This window comes from Lycium barbarum, chromosome 5 (genome assembly GCF_019175385.1).
Source record: "Lycium barbarum isolate Lr01 chromosome 5, ASM1917538v2, whole genome shotgun sequence".
NCBI lineage: Eukaryota > Viridiplantae > Streptophyta > Magnoliopsida > Solanales > Solanaceae > Lycium > Lycium barbarum.
The window spans coordinates 85803906-85827849 of NC_083341.1; the positions used below are offsets into that span (position 1 = coordinate 85803906).

Genomic DNA, 23944 nt, shown 5'->3' on the forward strand with positions numbered 1-23944 from the left:
GTCCGTATTTTGGGTCCTATTTAACCATTTGATCAATTGGCAGAAAGTTGAAGTTTTGGAAGCCAAAATACGACATGGCAGTTTACGGACCGTATGCCACTTTACGGTCCGTATTTCACTTTACGACCAACTGGCAAAAATGCAAGCCTGCAACTTTTCACATTTCCAAAACCTATAATTAGTCATTGCATAGCATAACCTCTCTCTTATCGCAATTGCCTTTGGAATCTTATTTAGGGTCATCAAATGTCGTTTCTTACTCATGGAAACATCATACACTCGTGCTCATCACTAGGTCATTCACTTGCGTACCAACGGAAGATTTTCCGAGGTGTAACATTCTCCCCCCCTTAAGAACATTCGACCTCGAATGTTAAAGCCTTCGGGAATTCTATAAATTTCGCCAGAGTTTCCCCTATAATATGGCACTACCATCCTGCCACAACAACCCATAATATCGATGCCTCACAGGGCCACAACACAATAGCATAAAAATTTGGCCACACACGACCCAAAAAGCATAAAAGGAAAACATGCATACCTTATGATTTCGACGTCTCATCTTGGACTTCTTCCAAGGGCTGAAATAAATGCGGGTATCTGGATCGCATACTCTCTTCTGCTTCCCATGTCATCTCTTCTCGTTTATTGCTTCTCCATAGAACCTTAACCGAGGCCACTTCTTTATTTCTAAGCCTCCGTACTTGCCTGTTTAGTATGGCAATGGGTACTTCTTCATAAGTCAATTTCTCTGTCACTTGCACATCATTTACTGGGACGATCCTGGTAGGATCTCCAATACATTTCCGGAGCATCGAGACGTGGAAAACTGGATGAACTGACTCCAAATCGGGAGGTAGATCTAACTCATAGGCCACCTTGCCTATCTTGTGCACAATCTCATAAGGCCCAATATACCGGGGACTAAGTTTCCCCTGTTTGCCAAATCTCATAACGCCCTTCATTGGCGACACTTTCAACAATACCCAATCCTTAACTTGGAACTCTAAGTCTCTTCGACGATTATCTGCATAGGACTTCTGACGACTTTGAGCCGCTAACAACCGATCTTGTATGAGCTTGACTTTCTCTATGGCTTGTTGGACCAAGTCTGGCCCTATCAACTGAGCCTCTCCTATTTCAAACCACCCAATTGGGGATCTACATTTTCGCCCATATAAAGTCTCATACGGTGCCATTTGAATGCTAGAATGATAACTATTATTGTAAGCAAATTCAATGAGTGGCAAATGATCATCCCAACTACCTCCAAAATCTATCATACATGCCCGTAACATATCTTCAAGAGTCTGAATAGTACGTTCGGCTTGTCCATCGGTCTGTGGATGAAATGTCGTGCTAAGGCTCACTTGGGTCCCTAAACCCTCTTGGAAAGACTCCCAAAATTTAGCTGTAAACTGAGTTCCTCTGTCGGAGATAATCGATAGTGGAACACCATGGAGCCGCACTATCTCTTTAACTTAAAGCCTTGCATAATCTTCCGCCATATACGTCGTTCTGACTGGCAAGAAGTGAGCTGACTTTGTGAGTCTATCAACAATCACCCATATGGAATCATTCTTACGCCGAGAACGGGGTAAGCCTGTAACGAAATCCATGTTAATCACTTCCCACTTCCAAGTTGGGATTTCTATAGCTTGCAACAATCCGCCCGGCTTTTGGTGCTCGATTTTCACCTGTTGGCAATTAGGACATTGAGCCACAAATTCCGCTACAATGATTCTTCATCCCATTCCACCAATATATAGACTTGAGATCATGATACATTTTCATTGCTTCGAGGTGAATAGAATAACGGGAACAATGAGCTTCTCTCAAAATCTGGTGGCGTAGACCTGCCACATCGGGAACACATAATCTGCCTCGACATCGAAGAACTCCGTCTCCTGAAATATCAAATGATGACTCCTCTTTCTGAGGGAGCGTATCTCTGTAATGCATTAGCATGGAATCCTCATATTGTCGCGCTTTTACTTCTGCTACTAGCGATGAGATTGCTAAATTCTGAATTGTAGTTCCCCTGCTACCTTGGTCCACCACTCGAACTCCTAGGTTATCTAACTGCTGGAGCTCACGAGCCATTTCTCTCTTCTCTGGTCGTACATCACATAACTTCCCATAGATCTGCGGCTAAGAGCATCAGCTACAACATTCGCCATTCCGGGGTGATACAAGATATCAACATCATAATCTTTTAGCAACTCTAGCCATCGTCGTTGCTGTAAATTCAACTCTTTCTGCTTGAAGATATACTGGAGACTCTTATGATCGGTATAAATATCCACATGGACACCATATAAATAATGTCTCCATATCTTTAATGCATGAACCACTGCAGCCAATTCTAAATCATGGGTCGGATAATTCTGCTCATGTTTCCGCAGTTGCCTTGAAGCATATGCAACCACTTTACCGTGCTGCATCAATACACAGCCTAGCCCAACACCTGAAGCATCACAATAAACAACATATCCTTCCAATCCCTTTGGAAGTGTCAAGACTGGTGCAGAACTCAACCTATCTTTCAACTCTTGGAAGCTACGTTCGCAAGCATCTGGCCATTGAAACTTAGCTGATTTCCGGGTCAACTTTGTGAGCGGTGCAGAAACAGAAGAAAAGCCTTCAACAAACCTCCTGTAATAACCTGCTAAGCCCAGAAAGCTACGAACCTCCGTAGGAGTTGTGGGCCTTGGCCAAGTCTTCACGACCTCAATCTTTTGACTATCCACTCGAATCCCATCGGCTGCAACAATATGCCCGAGGAATGCCACTGAGTTCAACCAGAACTCGCATTTGGAAAACTTTGCAAACAACTCTCGAGTTCGAAGGACTCCAAGGACAGTATGCAAATGATCCGCATGTTCTGCCTCGGATCTAGAATACACCAAGATGTCGTCGATAAACACGATCAAAAATAAATCCAGGAAGGGCCTGAACACATTATTCATTAAATCCATAAATACTGTCGGCGCGTTCGTTAGCCCAAATGACATTACCCGGAATTCAAAATGACCATATCTTGTTCTGAAGGCTATCTTAGGGATATCTTTCTCCCTAACTCTCACTTGATGATACCCGGACCTCAAATCGATTTTTGAAAACCATTTGGCACCTTGCAATTGATCAAATAAATCATCAATCCTTGAGAGAGGATATTTATTCTTAATCGTCACCTTATTCAATTTCCTATAATCAATGCACATTCTCAAGGAGCCATCTTTCTTTCGGACAAGCAATACGGGTGCTCCCCACGGGGATGAACTAGGCCTAATAAAGTCTTTCTCAAGCAAGTCTTTCAATTGCTCTTTCAATTCTTTCAGTTCTGCGGGTGCCATTCTATATGGGGGAATAGATATAGGCTTAGTGCCTGGCAACACATCAATAGCAAAGTCAATCTCCTGCTCAGGAGGAAGGCCTGGAAGCTCTTCCGGGAACACATCCGGAAATTCATTTACTACGGGAATCGACTGAAGAGTTGGCGATTTAGCTTCTACATCTTGAACTCGCACTAGATGATAAATACAACCTTTTGTGATCATTTTCCTTGCCTTTAGGTAGGAAATAAACCTATATTTTGGTGACGCCGTATTCCCTTTCCATTCTAAGATTGGTTCTCCCAGAAATTGGAAACGAACCATTTTTATTCTACAATCAACATTGGCATAGAAAGAAGTCAACCAATCCATGCCCATAATGACATCAAAATCTACCATTTCTAGCTCATGCAAGTCAATCATGGTACGACGATCACAAATCACAATCACACGATTTCTATATACTCGGCTAGCTATTACCGATTCACCCACGGGTGTAGACACCTCAAAAGGTTTGATCGACTCCGGCTCGACTCTAAATCGACCAACAATATATGGAGTAACATATGACATGTTACACCTCCAAAAATCATCCGTTGGTACGCAAGTGAATGACCTAGTGATGAGTACGAGTGTATGACGTTCAATGAGTAAGAAATGACGTTCGACGACCTTAGGCGAGATTTCAAAGGTATCCGATGCAAAACGAGAAAGTTGGCTAAGATAAGGCAAGGTATGAGATGAGCAAGGTAGAAAAATGGATGTGGATGATTAGAATGAAGAGTCAAGAAATGTGAAAAAGTTGCAGGTTTGCAATCTGTCCAGTCGGTCGTAAAGTGAAATACGGACCGTAAAATGGTATACGGTCCATAAACTGGCCTGTCGTATTTTGGCATTCGAGACTTCAACTTTCTGCCAGATGATCAATGGTTAAATACGACCTGGAATACGGACCGTAAAGTGATTCACGGCCCGTAAACCATGGTCGTAAATCACCATGTTGCAGCCTGAGTTTCTGATTCTGTTATGGTTAAACGCGACCACGAAGGACGGTCCGTAAACTGGAATACGGGTCGTAAACCAAGTTTACGACCACTGTGCACTTCAATTCAGTTTTTTAAGTCATTAAATAAGGGGACCAAGACTTATTTCATTTCACTTCTACATCACACCCCTTCTCTCTAAAAAATCTCTCTATAGTTATTATACAAGTTTTTGATTATTATTAGTCATCAACAACATTAATCAAGTGAATCAAGTGTAAGAAAAACCCATTAAAGATCATCCAAGTCAAGAAATTCAAATGGAGGAAAACTAGGGTTTTTGCTCAAGTGGAGTATTATCAACTAAGGCTCGTTCTTACAATATCTAAGGTAAGATTCATGATATTTATACGTTGTTTAAGATATTGGAGAGTTGAAATACATGGATCGTAGAAAAATATAGCAAAATGGGTCATGAATGATGAATAGTGACGTTTTGAGAAATAGTTTGAATTGAATCATGATTGTTGTTGTTTTGTGACATAAATGGGTTATAAATGACGTTGAAAGACCATGAAATAGATATTGTATGTGAATGGATGAAATCATGTGTTATAGCCATAGATATGGGAAATGAAAGTAAATTGAGAAATGTGGATAATGTGAACGACTAATGGCCATAGTTATGATATTGTGAATGTATTGCTGACGTTTGGGAGTTGAATCACGATATGGACAAACGTTGTATGAATAAAGGAGATGCTGTCCGATTTTCTCTAGCTTTAGCCATGTGTGCTAGTTATCGATTCTAATGATAGCATGACCTTAATGAATGTAGAAACGTGAGCATCAGAGGAGTACGTGCAAGTGTAGAATAGTTCAACAAAAAGGTATGTAAGGCTAAACCTTCTTTCATAAGGCATGGTTCTTTGGCCAATCATTTATCCTTCTATGAGCTCATGATGTGCTCCATATGATTCTATTCTCAAAAGCTACTGAGCCTGCGATCCTTGATGTGTACTACGTACCTCACACGACGAGTAAGCCTGTAATGCAGACGTAACGATAATAATGATGATAGAAATGATGATGATAATAATAATGATGCTAAAGGTGCCTATGGGCTATCATACTTATGTGTGCCAATGAAGGGCTATAACGAAACCCCGAGCTTATAACGCCGGGTAGAATATATGTATATGTATGTATATGATTACGTAACGCACGCGCACATCTGCAGATGGTACGAATAACCCTGAAGCCTTGGTAGGGCCAGGTAGATATAACCTTGAGCCTTGGTTGGCCAAGTATGTATGAAACACCGAACCTTCATGGTCGGGCATGCTATATATATCAGTATATATGTGTATATGCTATGTATATAACATCATTAAGAGTACGAATATGTTATGTATATGAGATGTAAATGATTATGAGGGTAATTAAGTACGGATATGGATGTATGTATGCGGATACGCAATAGAAACGGAATGTCTCTATAGAAAGCAAGTAAGTGCCATGATGATGATATTATTGTCTCCCCTCCTATGCTACTTCACATGTTGTTCATTATGCTTCTATATCGATGTTGATCATGCTTTACATACTCAGTACATTCTTCGTACTGACGTCCTTTTGTTTGTGGACGCTGCGTCATGCCCGCAGGTGCACAGGGAGACAGACTTGATCCATAGCCGCTTATTCAGAGATTACATAGCAGAGCTCCATTTCCTTCGGAGCCATAGCTTTTGGGTACTTATTCTTTTGTGTATATAATTATGGGCATAGCGGGGTCCTGTCCCGCTCATGTGATATGTTATACCCTTCTTAGAGGCTCGTAGTCACATGTATATGGTTAGATATGTCTGGCCTTGTTGGCCCGTGTTTTGTATATTATTTTGTCGGCCACGTCGGCCCATCTACATTTGATGTGGCATAGATGCCTATGATGTTATATAGGAAATGTTGTAGCCCAAATGGGACTAGTATAATTGATGACTAGAATGCATGATTTGATTTATGGCTCACCTAGACGTTATGTGAAAGTAGGTTAAAGGGGTGCCCAGGTGGGGTAGCGTCGGGTGCTCGTCGCGACCCTAGTCGGGTCGTGACATGACAATGTGGAGCCCGGATCAATCAAAGCATATACATAATGAGAGAATACCAATAATATACCTGTGACCACGTCAGGAGAAGACTCAAGATCTTGGCATCCAGCCAAAGCATAAATACGGTGCTGAGGACCGCTAGAAGTGGGAGCTCTCCCTCTGCCTCTACCATGGCCGACTTGCGCATGTGAACCTGGCCCTGTAGGGCGTACAGATGCTGAAGATCCGGCTACCGACCCTGATGGTTGGGTCCTACCTCTACCATGTACTGAGGGGCAATCACGCATGATATAGCCTGGTCAACCACATGAATAGCAAACGTCTGAACCCAATCGGCATCGACCCAATGTAACTTCCCACACTAGGAACATCGTGGTACAGGTGGCCTTGACTGGCCTGAATCATCTCCGAACTGAGGTCCTGAATAACTCGGACTCGGCCCTGAACGGGCAGATCTATCAAGGCTCTGGCCTGAAAACCGTGGAGGTGCACTGGTCATAGAATAGCCTGAATGTCTAGGGAACTGCTGCCTGCGTCCACCTCTGGACTCACTCATCGGGCCTGAAGATCTGGCCCTCTTGCTATGACCCCTATCCTGCTCGCGTTCACTTCTCCGCTGCTGTAGGCTTTCCTCTAAGTTCTGAGCATGTACTTGAATGCGTGCAATATCCATACCGTCCTGAAGGGACGCAGTCAAGCATCTATCCATCAAGTGTGGTCCTAGGCCCTTCACAAATCGGTGTACCCGGTCACCCATATCCGCTACCATGGTTGAAGCATACCTGGGCAAGGAATTGAAGCGGAGACTGTACTCTAGAGCACTCATGCTACCCTGCCTCAAATTTAAGAATTTATCGGCCCTAGCTCGCCGAACTTCTGGAGGCATATAATGATGGAGAAAAGCATCAACAAACTCTTGTCATACCGAGGGAGGTGCATTGGCTCCCCGTGAAGCCATCCAAACCGTGTACCATTGGATCGAGACATCTCTCAATCTATATGACGCTAGCTCCACCGACTCGGTGTCCGAAGCATGTATCAATCGAAGCGTCCTCAACATACCATCTATGAAATCCTAAGGATCCTCCTCCGGCTTTGACCCAAAGAATTCCGGAGGGTTTAAAGTAATGAAGTCACGCGCCCTTGCACTAACAGCCCTATCACCTTGCCCTGAACTTTGCCTCTGAGTCTGGGCCGCAACCAATTGAGTCAACAAATTAATGGCCTCTTTGACATCTTGGCCCGAAGCATCTGGTGGAGGGGCTAGAGGTGCTGGAGCTGGGGCTGAGGCTCCCTCACGCTCCTTAGTAATAGACACTGTCTGGGAGGACTGAGATTGAGTAGCACTCTGGGACTCACTTTCCTCTACTACTGGTGGCGGTGCTCTTTCAGCCCGCTTTTCTGCCACCGTCTTGCCCTTTTGGGCTGCTGTAGCCTTTCTCTTTTTAGGCATCTCTGAAATACATAACACACGATTAAGGAAAAAGAATTTCTTATATCTTATCTCTATCGCACGATTCTTATGAAGAAAGAAGGTCAATTATTCCTAAAATGTCTGCAGCTTCCTGTTTATAAGTGTGGCGCGCAACACACCCATAACCAAGACTCTACTAGACACAGCTCGTAGACACACCCTAGGACTGAACTGCTCAGATACCACTTTTGTCACGACCCGACTAGGGGCCGCGACGAGCACCCAGTGCTAGTCCACCCGGGCACCCCTTAGCTTACACTTATGCTTACATTAGGTGAGCCCCATAATTAGATATACATTTCCTTTCATCCATCAAACTAGTCCCATTGGACGACAACATTTCTTGTATCAGCATAGGCGTCGATGCCACATCAATGTACATGAGCCGACAAGGCTAACGAAATGACATACAAAATATAGGCCGACAGGGCCAAACACATCTAACCACATACACATGTCTACGAGCCTCTAAAAAGGTTATAACATATCACATGCGCGGGACAGGACCCCGCTGTGCCCATAAATATGTACACAAAAGAATCTATACCAAAAGCTGCGACTCTGGATGAGATGGAGCTCTGCAATGTAGTCCCTGAATAATGAAGCTATGGATCGAGTCTATCTCCCTATGCGCCTGCGGGCATGACGCAGCGTCCACAAACAAAAGGACGTCAGTACAAAGAATTTACTGAGTATGTAAAGCATGATCAACAACAATATAGAAGCATGATATACAACATATGGGACAACATGGGATGGGAGATAATAATATCGTCGTCATGGCACTTACTTGCTTTCTACAAGGACACTCCATTTCTATTGTGTATCCGTATACATCCATATCCGTACTTAATTACCTTCACATTCATTTTCGTATTCATATTCATGTTTCCATTCATATTCATATTCGTACTCACATTGATGTCATATACATAGCATATACATATATACATATATAGCATGCCCGACCCTGGAGGTTCGGTGTTTCATACATACTTGGCCAGCCAAGGCTCAAGGTCATACATACCTGGCCCTACCAAGGCATTAGGGTTATCCGTACCATCTGCAGAGGTGTGCGCGCGTTACGTAATCATATACATACTCTATACATATTCATATACATATATTCTGCCCGGCATCATAAGCTCGGGGTCTTATTATAGCCCTTCATAGGCACACATACATATAATAGCTCATGAACAACTTTAGCATCGTTTCATTCTCATCATCATTTCTATCATCATCATTATCGTTATGTCTACCTTACGGGCTTACTCGTCATGCGAGGAACTTAGTACAATCGTAGCATATCTAGCATCGTGAGCTTACTAGCTCGGAAGATCAATCATTTGAAGAAGTCGTAGGCTTATAGAAGATTTAGACGTTCGGCCAAAGAACCATGCCTTATGAAAGAAGGGTTAGCCTTACATACCCTTTCATTCGACTATATAACACTTGCACGTTCCCTTTCGACGCTTGCGTTTATACCTTCATCAAGGTCACACTATCGTTAGAATCAACAACTAGCATAAATGGCTAAAGCTAGAGAAAATCGGATAGCATCTCCTTTATTTATACAACATTCCTCCATATCGTAATTCAACTCCCAAACGTCAATAATACATTTACAATATCATAACAATAGCCTTTAGTCATCTACATTATCCATATTCTCAATTCACTTCCAATTTTCCATATTCAAGACCATAACACACGATTTCGTCCATTCACATACAATGCCTATTTCATGATCTTAACGTCATTTATAACCCATTCATGTCATAACACAACAACAATCATGATTCAATTCAAACTATTTCTCAAAACATCACTATTCATCATTCATGACCCACTTTACCATATTCTTCTAATGACCAAGCATTTCAACTCTCAAATACCTTAAACAACATATAAACATCATGAATCTTACCTTCGATGTTGTAGGAACAAGACTTAGTTGATAATACTCCACTTGAGCAAAAACCCTAGTTTATCTCCAATGCGATTTCTTGACTTGAATGATCTTTAATGGGTTTGCTTACACTTGATTCACTTGTTTTGTGTTGTTGATCACTAAAAACCCTTGAAAACTTATGGAATATATGTAGAGAGATGTTTTAGAGAGAAGGGGTGTGATGTAGAAGTGAAATGAAATAAGCCTTGGTCCCCTTATTTAATGACTTGAAAATCTAATTTGAAGTGCACAGTGGTCGTAAACTTGGTTTACGGTCCGTATTCTAGTTTACGGACTGTCCTTCATGGTCGTATTTAATCATAACAGAACCAGAAACTCAGGCTGAAGCATGGTGATTTACGATCACGGTTTACGGGCCGTAAACCATTTTACGGTCCGTATTTTGGGTCGTATTTAACCATTTGATCAATTGGCAGAAAGTTGAAGTTTTGGAAGCCAAAATACGACATGGCAGTTTACGGACCGTATGCCACTTTACGGTCCGTATTTCACTTTACGACCAACTGGCCAAAATGCAAGCCTGCAACTTTTCACATTTCCAAAACCTATAATTAGTCATTGCATAGCATAACCTCTCTCTTATCGCAATTGCCTTTGGAATCTTATTTAGGGTCATCAAATGTTATTTCTTACTCATGGAAACATCATACACTCGTGCTCATCACTAGGTCATTCACTTGCGTACCAACGGAAGATTTTCCGAGGTGTAACATCAACTTGAAAAAGAAATCAGAGAAAAGTTATATGGCAAATTAGCGAAAGTTGTAATTAGTATAATCAAGAGTATGAGTGATATCTTTAGCTGGATGCAAAAGACCAAGACTACAGAAAGATGAATAATGAAATAGGGCGATTATCAGAAGGAGGATCAACACAATAATGGTGAGAGGGGATGATCAGGATGAACAGAAAAAGTCTCGAGAGCAAAAAGAATGGATTGTACAAAGGCAGTATATTCTAAAAGGCAAAGCAGTACTAACTTAGGAATAGACTTCCTCATGCGCAGAATAAAGGATTAACCATAAAAGGGGAGGAAATAAGATTAATGGAGGAGGAAGGAATGTAAAGGAATAAGAATGAGAATAGAGAGAAAAGGAAATATACGAAGTACGCATGCTTAAGAAGTGGTTGCGTTATGATTAAAGGAAGATACATTTCCTACGAATATCCTGTACCAACTTAGAACGAGTAAAGTATATGAAGTAAAGAGTTGAAAACAAAAAGATGATCATGAGTTCTGAGTTACTGTACGACAATAAAGTGATAGAGTAAAGCTATCATCAATGACAAATATACTACGATTATGATTGGTTTTGAAATCAGTGTTGAGTGCAAAACAAGAGTAAAAAAATATGAGGCATGAGGGGTATTAGTGGCGCATAAGACTTAGGCCCTGGAAAACAAAGATGACATTACAAGCGAACTTTGAGCGCCGAAGAAGAGGGCAAGTGACATTAAATGGATGGTATGGATAACTAGACCTACTACTATTGTGAGCATCCCTATGGGACAGAAAGTTGTTAATTGGAGCGGATTTAGATATTGACTCATAACTACCAGATGAGCTAAGTGAAAATACATCCTTGTTCGGATCGTTATATTAATTGTATTATTTGGTTACAAGACTGCAAGGTGAGTTCACATATGAATTATTGTAGCTATAGGCTATGAGAAACGGCATGAATAAGATGTATTATGGTGAGGGGTATATGAATTCAAGCTTTGAAGGCGAGGCAACGGATTTGAGAATGGTATAAGTAAAACCCTTAAAGGGGGAAGCGAATAAGAGGATACAAGTGCGAAGGTTGAAATGATGGACCCTAAGATGTGCCAGATATGGACTCTAAAGCAAAGAGTAAGAATTATACAGAAATGAATCTAATGACTAGTAAATAAACGAACATAAATTGAGCAGGCATCTGAGATTGTACGGGAAACCATTCGTGAAGACCTTGAACCACGTGACATTGAGAGCAAATAACTCAAGAGGTATTGTAAAGGATGACAGTGTTATACTAGAATAGAGGTAAAACCACTAGCGGTAAAGTCATTGTGAATGATATTGCTATTTATAAGCGACAATTAAGAAAGAGACTTAAGGTTTTCTATAGCAGGACACTAGATATGATAATCAAGTAAAACAAGATGAAGGAAGGAAGAGAGCACGACGAGATAATTTACTACAGATAGACAAAAGACTTTTGGTATGAACGACACCGAGCCTAGTCATGGTCGGGTGCGTGGAACACCGAACCTTCGTGGTCGGGCATGCTATGTAAATGATATGTACATGAATATGACCATGGATACGACATGTAAATGAGTACGATTATGAATACGGATGCAGCTAGGGATACATGTATATGTATAGATGTGTATGTACATGAATCACGCAAGAACAATTATGTAACTCACAAGTAATTATACGTCGCCAATAAACCAAGTGGATACTTAAATAGAGGAGTAAGAGGTAAACAAGAATGGTGTGGTCATGATACTCCGCGTCAGTTAAAGGAAAAATATATGGTAAATTGAGTTAAAATATTGAGTTGGGATTATTGTTAGGGATAAATAGGACAATTAATTGAACATGGCACAAGTACATGCTATACGCTTACTACAGTAGCCTTGGGGTGTGACAAGTTACGAAGGCAAGAAGATCACTGAATAAAGGGGAAGCTTAGCCCCAATGCATTAGGCCTTATGAGATTGTGTGCGAAATCGGTAAGGTGGCTTATGAATTAGATCTACCTCCTGATTTGGAGTCAGTTCGCCCAGTTTTATACATCTCGATGCTTCGTAAATATGTTGGAAATCCTACTAGGATTATGCCAGTAAACGATGTTCAAGTGACAAGAAAAGTTGATTTATGAAGGGCTACCCATTGCCTATATGGCCAGGCAGACACCGCTAAGGCGGGTAGTTATATGTATACACCATGTCTAGACGACATGGGCAGACATACACACCACTATAGTAGGCAGCTTATACCCCGGACGCGGGAGGCCTGGACGCAGGCTTATACATTATCACACCGTACCTATATGGACGGGCAGCTTATACATTACCATACCGTACCTATATGGACGGGCAGCTTATACATTTATGCATATATGATATGATGGTGGATATGAAGTAAGTCAGCATGTGCTATTTCTTTCATAAGTGACAGTCATATACAGTTGCTTCCTTATTGATGCTTCTTTTATCTCATTGACGTACTATTATTATTTATGCCTCTCATACTCAGTACAATGTTCGTACTGACATCCGTTTTCTTTGGACGCTGTGTTCATGCCCACAGGTAGACAGGGAGGTGATCCTGATCCAGACTCATAGGAGCTAGCAGCTGATTTGAGAGCACTCCATTGTTCGGAGGTGCTCGTGATTATTCTTTTGTGTACATGTATATTTTGGGCATGATGGGGTCTTGTCCCGTCCTTATGTCTAGCACTCCAGTAGAGGCTCGTAGATACGCAGTGTGCGTTATATGGCCTCACGAGGTTGCTATTATGTACATATATATGTATATGATTTTGATAGCCGAGAAGCTTATGTATATAAAAGTATTTATGTTTCCAAATGAGATATGATTTTCTTATGATTTGAGCATAAATGCGATAAAAGAGCGTTAAATGAGTATGATGAGTAATAAAATGAGCGGTGCTCGGTGGTTAGCCCCGGGTACCCGTCGCGGCCCCTAGTCAGGTCGTGACAGGTGCACTCCCTGCCGGCTGATAAAAATACCTGGGATTCTGCTGTCTCTGTCCTCCCCTGAACTCACTAACCATATCAAAAGATATAGCCCTCTTACCACGGCCTCGGTCACGCTCACACTCTATCCTCCGCTGGCATTTACGATCCTCCAAATTCTGTGCATGCGCCTGTATACGGGAGATGTCCATGCCTAGCTGTAATGCAACAGTCGTGCACTCATCTATCAACTGTGGCCCCAGACCGGCCACAAAGCGATGAAATCTATCCTCCATCTCAGCCGCCATGGCTGGGGCATATCTAACCAAGGAATCGAAAGGTACACAATACTCTTGCACATTCATATTGCCCTGCTCAATACGTAGGAACCTATTTGCTCGGACCCGTCGGACCTCTGGAGGTAAATAATGGCAGAGAAAAGCATCTGAGAACTCTCGCCACATGGTTGGAGGGGCATTCTCTCCCCTAGAGAACTCCCATGCCTGATACCACTGTATCGAAATATCTCAAAGTCTATATGAAGCCAACTCCACCGACTTAACCTCATCCGCGTGCATAACCCTCAAGGTCCTCTGCATACCATCAATGAAATCCTGGGGGTCCATATTTTGCTTTACCACAGAAAACTCGGGAGGAACTAACCCAAGGAAGGTCTTAACCCTCAAACTACTGGCCCTGTCTGTTGGGTCAACACCAAATCCCTGCCGCTGTGCCTGGGTGGCTACTAATCTGGTCAACAAACACACAGAATCCTATAAATCCTGGCCCTCTGCATCCGGCTGAGGAACTGGGGAAGGTGCTGAAGGCGGGGTATGCAACGTCTCAGACGGCCCCTCACTCTGAATCTCATCCTGGGCCCTCGTGGCTTGTCGAGTACAGCTAGTGGCCTCACCTATCGCTCTCTTGCCCTTCTTGGCAGCTGTAGCTTTCTTGCATGGCATCGCTAAAATCAAACAATTCATCAGAAGCGAACGCTTAACACATGGCTATCGCACAATCTAAGAGAGAAAGAATGACATCATCCTAAATGTCCTTTAGCCTCCTGTTTATAAGTGTGGTGCACAACACGCCCATAAACAAGACTCTACTAGACACGGTCTATAGACAACCCTAGGACGAAACTGCTCTAATACCACTTCTGTCACGACCCAAACCGATGAGTCGTGACGAGCGTCTGACCTCTAGCGACCAAACGCCCCTATACACGTATTTGGACCATACTGAACATCAAAGGTCTATAACTGGCATAAACTGATCTAAAAAAAAAAAGGAAAGCATTAGCACTCTGTACAATCTGCATATATATACAAAACATGCGGAAGAACAGTGCAAGCTAGCTAGGCTGCTACATATACTGTACACAAAAGAATAGAAGCTGACAAGGCTCCATCATCTGACAACTACATACAACTGTGTTCAGACCTCTTCTGGAATAAAAGCTGTGGAAAGGACGGGACACTCATATGTATACACATCTAAAAAGGGGCATACCAAAACTGATTGTAGCTCCGGATCAAATGGAGCGTACTGACCACTGCTAGATCTAGAGGTCCTACTGAGCTGGACCACCTGTCTGTGTCCCTATACCTGTGGGCATGAATGCAGCCCCCCGAGCAACGGGGAGTCAGTACGGATAATGTACCGAGTATGTAAGGCATAAGAATAACATATATACATAAGAGTCGTGGATAAGGTCTGAACTCATAAACTGAAATGACTGACTGCATATACTTGTATGAACTAGTATCTGCCTAAGTCTGCAAAAATCTGTATACTGACAATGCCTCTGTGGGCACATAATATGCATGCTCAAGCTTACCAATGATGGTCATACATCTATATATGCGTGCGTATATAACTCCTGATATATGTGCGTATATAACGCTTGATGTATGTGCGTATATAACACCTGTAAGCCTCTATGGCATCTCGTCATATCATATTGGCTCCTCTACGGCCATAATCAATATCATCATCATAGTGTTAATGCGTATATAACGCCTATATTTTTTCTCATGTTTACATATATCTAATATTCGTGTATATAACGCCTTCTGGTCACGCATCAATGTACATAAATATATCATGAATGTAATGCATGAATAAACTGTATGCATGGAACTAGCTACATAAGACTGGACCCATGAACAGAAGGATCACTCATAAATAGGGTACATGAACATCAAGACTGAAGTACTTCTAATGCTTCTAAGAGTAGAGTAATATGGAAGCTCGCTTACTCGCTTGTTGGATCATATCATAGGATCATGCCAAAATAAGGAACGAATGGCCTTAACATACCTTGAAGTATACTCAATCGTCCAACTTCTACCTCTCGAACTTGCAAGTCTACAATCAAGATAACATAGGGCTTAATTAGGCTATTTACCTCGCTTACTAATCATTTTAAACACGAATAGAGCTTGACAATTTATGAGCAACATTTTCCTTATAAGCTTAACAACTCTTCAACTTCTCATTCGGTTCAACATCAACAACAATACCCACAACACAATGACAACGCATATACATATCAAAATATACTTAAATCCATTCTCAATCATCTCTTAAAATAACCCCAAGTCACCATCTTATCCTTCATTAACTTACCATTCCCACAAATACCTTCTCTTTACTTAGTTCACTAAAACTCTTGGTAATAAACTCAAATACAAGGGTAGAAATCATTTACATACCTTGAGGGGTCAAAATTCCAAGAATCGCTTCAACTTCAACTCCCTAAGCTTCACAACCTTGATGAAACCCTAGAAGCAACCTTCTTCTTCACAAGCTTGGGTTTACGGGGTCCGGGTTTTGTCAAATTTTCACTAATATGAAGAAAAAATATTAGGGGAGAATATATTAGGGTTTTTCTGATTTGGAATGGAGGAAAATATGAAATAAGGTTGTGAACCACCTATTTATACTTGGAAGCCAAAAAGGCTACAGCGGTCCGGTTCGACGAACGGGTCGACGGCCTGTAGACATGTCGACGGTCCGTCAACTTGCTCCGTCGACATGCGCCTGCAGATGCAAGGCTGCGGGATCCTGTCGACGCCGCACATCAACGGTCCGTCGACCATGTCGACGACCCGTCGACGATGACTGGTGTTTAGCAGATTTAGTTCAGATCGCGTCGATTCGATTCGTTCAACTTCTAACTCTATAATTTGTCAGGAATATCTGCTGGTACCCTCGTACACGGGGTAAGTCACTTTCTACTCCAAACTCGGGCTCGGGTCTCTATTCCAAGGGCATACCCAACTAGGAACCCATAGGTTCTACCACTACGAGAACGAGGGGTGTAACAGTAGGTGCCCGCACGTTTCCCGATTTGGGACGTGACAGATAATCACTGACATTGGAACTGATATATGCATCAAATCCTCTAAATTTAATCGCACCACGAACATATGCTTGAAACTAATAAGAAAATTTAACACCATAACAATCTGATTTCTGTTACTTTAAATAGTACCATTATAACTTTGCTAATAAAGCTCAAAATCTAACTACTATGTCGTACGTAGCAGCAGCGTGTGAAGTGTCAAATCCCCTTGTAAGATTAAAATCTCATTAAAAAATGTCAAATTGAAGCTTGCAGTTACTTAGAAAAAATTCATGAACAAAGTATGAGAGAACTTTTAAGTTAATAGAGTAGTTATACATAACAAACACATTTGCTTACCCAAGTAATTAAACTTGTTTTCGGCAATCCTTGCATAATATTACTAACAAACACATTTGCTTACCCAAGTAATTATACTTGTTTTCGGCAATCCCTGCATAATATTATCATAGAAACTACAATTAGTTAGCTATAACTTCGTATATTTATCCACATTTCAACAGAAGAATTATTACTTTCTATGTGAATTAAGAAATCATATGCAGTTCAGTAACGATTGTTCGAGGAAATGACCTATTAGCCTCTTTGCATAAACATAAAAGTTCACAAAAGAAATTGCAAGAAGCACTGACCAGATGTGAGATTCACATCGTACCTATTGTCTCTGCTGTGGAGCAACGACGATCCGCTGCTAATTATTGATACTACACACAAACTATGAAATGATTTCACAAGTTTTAATTCAGCATAAAAAATAACCAAGGACAAAATTAATTAGGATTTTAACCAAAGAAAGACTGAAAAAGCAAGTTGGCTTCTGAAATAATTTCATTCTCTTCCCTAATGGAATTTATTGGATGCATATACTTAAGAATTGTATATTATTTGCAACCTCACTTTTTAATCATGGGTGAACTAAAGATTATGCAGATATCAAAATATAGAAGAACTTGTATCATCAGAATCAAATAAACGGATTGCCCTGAATTCGAAATAAGAACAATTTAGAAAATAGAGTTGGAAGACCGAGAGAACAGAGAAGGAAAAGAGACGTCTTCTATCGTTGGCCCACATTCTCCCACGAGCAGACTTACCATTCACTTATCTTCATCACTCACCAGAGAAGACCACTGGAATTAAGCCAACAAATGAAAAAGTTTTAGCAGCACATAGAAAGGGAAAGATATGTGGTGAATGTTTAGTGATAAAACACTAATAAAAGACACCTGGTGAGTGTTTAGTTATAATACACACAATTAAAGACATGTTGGTGAAGTGTCATAAGTTACTAATAGCTAAAACTCTTAAATACCCTTAAATTTGATTCAAATACCAAGAAACGCACATGTCGAAAGCTAACTGGCTCTTGTAATATAGTTAAAGTACCACTATTTTAAATATCATTTAAATAAGTAATGTAAAAATAGCTTGCGGGTCAACACTTGGTGCTCGCAGGTTAGAACTTGGCCGCAAGTCATAACGGATCAAAAAAAAATTAATGGACGAATGAAGACCTGCCTTGCCATAAGCCCTACCGAAATCTTGACAGATTATCATAGCTTTTGTACAAATTCTATAGAAACTTTAAAAAACATTGTTCACAAGTTTCAGCGAATTGCCAGCAGGTTTGACAGATGGGCAAGAATGGTCTTTATACGAGTTTTGGCTGATAGTTCAGATTTTAGCACATATTGTGTTACATCTTTAATTTCTACAAACTGCTCGCATAGTTAAGATTTGCCGAGAAATTTGATTATTAATACATATTTTTTTCATACTCTATCCAAATTGATCCAAATCAACTCCAAATTTGATAATCAACCTTCTAATAACAATCTAAATAATTTTTAATAGTTAGATTCAACCAAAATATTCAACAATTAATAGACCCACTTTGTATTTCCAATAATTAAACTCAACAAAAGCCAATAATAATATTCTTCAATTTTTTCGATCAAATCAATCCAAACAAATCCACTATTAAACAATAAATCTTTAATTTTTAACGCACATATGAAGAAAATAGAGAGAAACAAAATGAGAAATATGGAGGAGAAGACGAGGTTTTGATACATGATCAATATTTGCAGAACTTTTTAAAAGGCAAAAGACATTAATTGACCCCTAAACTATATTTCAAATGTCGATATCACATTTAAACTTTACTAGTGACCTATTACACACCTAGTATATGAAAAAGTGATATTATTTACCCCTGAAAATTGATGTGGCATAAAATATAAAAAATGAATTAAAAAAGGCGCGTTTTGTTGAATTTATTTATCTTTATATATATATATATATATATATATATATATATATATATATATATATATATATATATATATATATATATATTATTTTATTTTATTGCTAAATATACATATTTAGATGCCCTCTAACCACACCTCCCCCCCCCCCCCCCCCCCTTCTTCATCTTTCTTTATCTTCCTCTTCTCTTTCACGGCCCCCTCACTGCTGCCCTCCAGCTCCACGTCACCCCACTCCCTCTTCTCCTCCACCTTTACGCCACCCCCCCCCCCCCCCCGACGTCTCACACCCTTCGTCTTCTTCATTTCAAATTCACAAACAAATAAATTGAAATATAACCCACTTCTTCTTCTCCAAAAACCACCCGATGATTTCTCCAACCAACCAAAGCAACAACCCTCCATTGGTATACTTGTGAAATTTCCCACATAAAATTAATAAGGCATAGCAGTAGTAGTAGTAATTGAGGTGGCAGTGAGGGAGTAGCAGTAGCAGTAGTAGTAAAATTAATACTCCCTCCGTTCAAATTCATTTGTCCATTAATGCAAAAAGATTCCATCTTTTTTGCTCAATATCATATTCTGGCAACTATTTGAAGTGAAATTGGTGGCGGATTGGTGGTTCCGATGAGATGGGGTGGCGGTGATGAAGAAAATATAATTATTGGAGGATTTAAATGGTTAATTAGGGATTAATTAGTGTAAATATAATTAATAAAATTAAAATCAAATGAATAAAGAAAATGAAATGAATATAAAATCAAAATTTCGAAAATTTCCAAGGTAGCGCTGATGTGGTGAGAGTGTGTGTTACACTTCCCATTGTGCAACTGGTCATCAGTTTTCTGGGGTAAATAATATCACTTTTTTATATATTAGGTGTGTAATATGTCACTAGTAAAGTTTAAGTTTAATATCAACATTTGAGGTATAGTTTAAGGGTCAATCTATGTCTTTTGCCTTTTTCAAAATGAAATAAAAGCTAGACACCAATCCTTAACAAAGAGGAGAGTCTTGATTTTTGATGTATGAAACCAAATTCTTAATGATGACATAGGCAACGAAGCCAAATTAGACGTCACAGTTTGATTTCGGTCTTATATTTTTACTAGTTGCATGAGGCCCGTGCCAAGCCCAGGCCCGAACCCATGATATAAAAATATGTAAATTTAATAAAAAAAATATAACTTATGTCACGTTTTTTTTATTGCACAATTATTTTAATCTAATGTCACATTAATCATGTCTCGTTGGTAAATCTTCATAATTATTAAAGTTTCTTAGTCACATAATTGAATAACTTTTAAAAAATAAATTATTTATGATAAAGGAAGTTTGGAAGGAGAATCAGAAAATATTAAGGACACAAGATTTGACATTCACTAAAGAAGCAAAACTTTGAAGGTTTAAAACAAATAAAGGTCGTGTTCGGTATGAAGTTTTCAATTTTCTCATATTTGGTTGGTTAAATTTTTTGGAAAATATTTTCTATAAGAAAAATAAGTTCCTTAAAAATGAAAAAAATCACTTCTCTAGTGGTAGTAAGAAAATTAAGTTCCACACTTGGAATGGCATTTCAAAAAATTGCACGGTTTGCCCTTCAAATGGGTTGGTCTTTAATTTTTCCCCTTCAAATGGAACTTATGTCTTCTAGGGCATAAGTTGTTTAATGAATCTGGTACAACTCGTGCTGGATCCTTAAAGAACTTATGCCTCAGAAGGCATACGTTCCATTTGAGGGGCAAAAATTAAAGACCAGTACAAAATAGGGACAAACGTGCAAATGACCCATGGCATTTTCACATTCATTATGTTCCCCCTGCCATCCAATACAACTTATCTTCATCCCGACTCCCTTAGTCCCCATCCCTACCATTCACCACCCCATTATGTGGCACAAAAATTTCGAGAGTCAAACAGTTTAATATTGACCATACATGCATATAATCTTTCAAGCAGTTTAATTTTGACCATGAATACATGCATATCATCTTTAATTTTTTTTTAATAAAATTTATACATTTGAAAGCTACGTAAAAAGTAAAATTTTTAAAAGAAATTAAAAAAAATACAATTAAAAAAGACTTGTTTGAATCTGAAAATCTGAAACGTATCACATAAGCCAAAATGAAAAGAGTATATATATAGTTCAATATAAGTCCAACGAAGGCCCAAATGAGAACGATCATAAGAAAATGAAATGGGGCAATATACAGGGAAAAAGCAACACCACGTGTATTAGCCTGATAGGATCAAACAATGCTGTGAGGACGACAAATCCTTATGGTTCGCGCTTATATATAGTTAAAATAAACGGAAAAGGGCCAAATATACCCCTGAACTATCGAAAAAGGGTCAAATATATTCTTTGTTATACTTTGGGTTCAAATATACCCCTATTGTTATGCTTTGAGTTTAAATATACCCCTCCACAGTTAAAGTTGACCAAAATGGAGTCAATGCATTAATATTTTAATAAAATAAATGTCATATGACATGTCACCTCACTAATAAACCCAATTTTATCCCTCCTCTCCCTATCTTATTCCACCACCACCTCCTCATTTATTACCACCCTCCTTATGCCCACCCCCATTTTTACAAACTCAAACTTAAAGCAGGTGCATTAATTATGGAGGGAATTCCAATTATTGTGTACAATCATATCCATTTTGGGAGAAGGGCAACTAGTGTTCAGCCCAACACCAAGCTGCATGAAAGCTTCCATGTACAAATACTTGGCCCAGATAAAATATGAGGAAGCTTAACAGGCTTCTTCTGTTGTAACGGAGGTTGACGGTTTGAGCTATCAATATGGACTTGGCCCATGAGGCCGGCCCAACCTAACCCTTCACTTAAGTAAGGTTGGGCTAAGATTTCTTTGGCCCATATAGAAGTGAGGCTTAAAAGCCCAGCCTCTTTTGGCCCGCCGGCCTCAAGGGTTGGGCTCAGGCCAGCCCTTGAGGCCAGAAAAGAATAATAAATTAATTAATTTTTTAAAAAAATATAAGTAAATTAAACAAAAAGATAAAAAGTAATGAGAAAAAAGAATGTACTTATTACTAAGTAGTACTTAGAAATTGGAGTAATACTTTTTATTCTTAGAATTTATATTATGTTTAATTTCTTTTGAACGTGATCTGAATTAGTGATTAAAAATAATAATTTATATTTGTTCTCTTGAATTGTTTCTTCTATGATATGGATTTGCACAAGAATGGGTAGTAGAAGATTCTATTTCATATTGCAAAAGTTTCATGTTCAAATTGTACCAAAAATCACTTAGAAAATTTTATTCCGGAAGACGAAAAAACTTAAAGGGTTGGCCCGTCCTAGCCCGCGGCTCGCTCAGGCTGGGTTGGGTTGGGCTAGGCCAGCCCATTTTGACACCTCTATTGACGGTGTTGATGATATGAGGCAAAGAGTATATGAGGTAGCTTTGAAGAAGCTATCGTCGGTGATAACGTCATCGGAGTAAACAGCAGTGGTGGTGTGGTGGTGAGGAGGACAGCGGGGGTATGATCAGAACGGAGAGTGGTTCACTAGCGGCGAAGGTGGAGAGAGCTGAGCCAGTGATACGGAGTGAACGACAGTAATCAGGATAAGCAGAAGCTAAGTGATGACGAGCGTAACCGGCTTCTTGGACTGTGTCTCCATGGGGAAATAAACGGAAAAGGAACAATTAGGTGGCTATGAGTTAAAGAAAGTGGTTATGGGGTTAAAGAAGTGATGATGGAGATGGACGGAGAAGAAGTGCCATTGAGATGAGTGTTTACACAGAAACACACAGTACACTGGTTGAAAGTGCCATTGAGATAAGAGTGTTAACAAATCCAAGTTGCATGCAAGCTTCCATTTTGGTGTTGGGTTGAACACTGGTTGCCCTTATTTTCCCAAAATGGATATGATTGTTACACAACAATCGAAATTCCCGCCATAATTAATGCACCTGCTTTAAGTTTGAGTTTATCAAAATGGTGGTGGGCATAAGGAGGGTGGTAATAGAGGAGGAGGTGGTGGTGGAAGAAGATAGGGAAAGGAGGGGTAAAATTGGGTTGGTTAGTGAGGTAGCATGCCACATGACATTTATTTTATTAAAATATTAGTGTCATGTAGAATTTGACTTCATTTGATCAACTTTAATTGTGAAGGGATATATTTAAATTTAAAATATAACAATAGGAATATATTTAAACTCAAAGTATAATGAAGGGTATATTTAATCCGTTCAGGGATATATTTGGCCCTTTTCCGTAAAATAAAATTTTCAACTATCAGCCTTATTTTTCATTCATTTTTATAAACGTAAGTCAAAAGGGAGTAGGAAGAATCTTGGGACAACATCAACCGGATCACGCAAAGACACTTGTCATTGCATCCTTAAGCAAAACTCAATATCAGTACAGCTAACAATCAATTTCCCCACTTTACTCCCTCACCACCTGTCCCTTGTTTGCTTGTCTCTCCTCTATTCTCAATATCTGCCGTGTCAATTTATGCAACATAATTAAAATTTTGAGAGTCAATAAAATTTTTATTTGATCTAAATTTTTATATATGCCTTTTATTGTGATTTGTAATAGTCTTTTACCTCAATTTATATGATATCATTTAATAATGTATAAAAAAAATTTAAAAAAATTAAAATTTATGATTCAAAATAAAATTTAGATATTTATGTAATTATAAATACTCACATAAAATTAGGATAGAAGAATAGTTTTTACGTAATTTCT

At 39.7% G+C, this 23944-nt stretch overlaps 1 protein-coding gene across 9 annotated transcripts in view; it reads right to left on the bottom strand.

Annotated features, from left to right (window-relative positions):
* LOC132641040 (uncharacterized) overlaps nt 1-18699 on the bottom strand; it is a 54900-nt gene extending 36201 nt beyond the window's left edge. For 3 of the 9 annotated variants that reach the window (XR_009582638.1, XR_009582639.1, XM_060357909.1), the window contains exons 1-2: nt 17594-18699; nt 17278-17371 (exon numbers count right to left, since the gene is read on the bottom strand). The gene's annotated coding sequence lies outside the window, so the exon portion shown is untranslated. Of the gene's footprint in view, nt 1-8080; nt 8535-15890; nt 15939-16285; nt 16418-17277; nt 17372-17593 lie in introns of those variants that run through there. The other 6 variants (XM_060357912.1, XM_060357910.1, XR_009582640.1 and 3 more) reach the window with 5 other exon arrangements.
* Between the last annotated feature and the right edge of the window lie 5245 nt (nt 18700-23944).